Consider the following 496-nt stretch of genomic DNA (forward strand, 5'->3'; position numbering starts at 1 on the left):
ATCTTTCCTTTCTGCTTTCCCTTCTAGAATAAAAGAAAAAATATGTATAAACAAATCACCTTTTTTATATTTACACATGAGTGAAAATAAGATAAAACACAAGATGAAAAAAAGAGAGAGAAAATACGAAATAGAAAACGAAGAAACGAGCAGAAAACCTGCACACTAATTCCGTGTTATTCAGCCGTGAATAAAATAGACACGGCGGGAATGTCTCACCCATGAATGAGCAGAAACAGATATTGGAAAATTGTATCAACGTCTATCATCGTTGTTTTCTTTATTAGGATTAGAATTACTGACGAATTAATTGAATTGCAACACCGATATATTTCACGCTGACTCGAACCTCTGAATCGAACGTCAGAATCGAATATTTCTCAGCGCTCGAACGAAACCTCGTTCTCACACAACGCAATTTGCTCGGGGATATTAATATACTCGGGTTTTCTACGTTTATATTCTCTCGCTTTGTCTTTTGATATCGTTTGTTCAC

This window comes from Penaeus monodon, chromosome 23, assembly GCF_015228065.2.
Source record: "Penaeus monodon isolate SGIC_2016 chromosome 23, NSTDA_Pmon_1, whole genome shotgun sequence".
NCBI classification, from domain to species: domain Eukaryota; kingdom Metazoa; phylum Arthropoda; class Malacostraca; order Decapoda; family Penaeidae; genus Penaeus; species Penaeus monodon.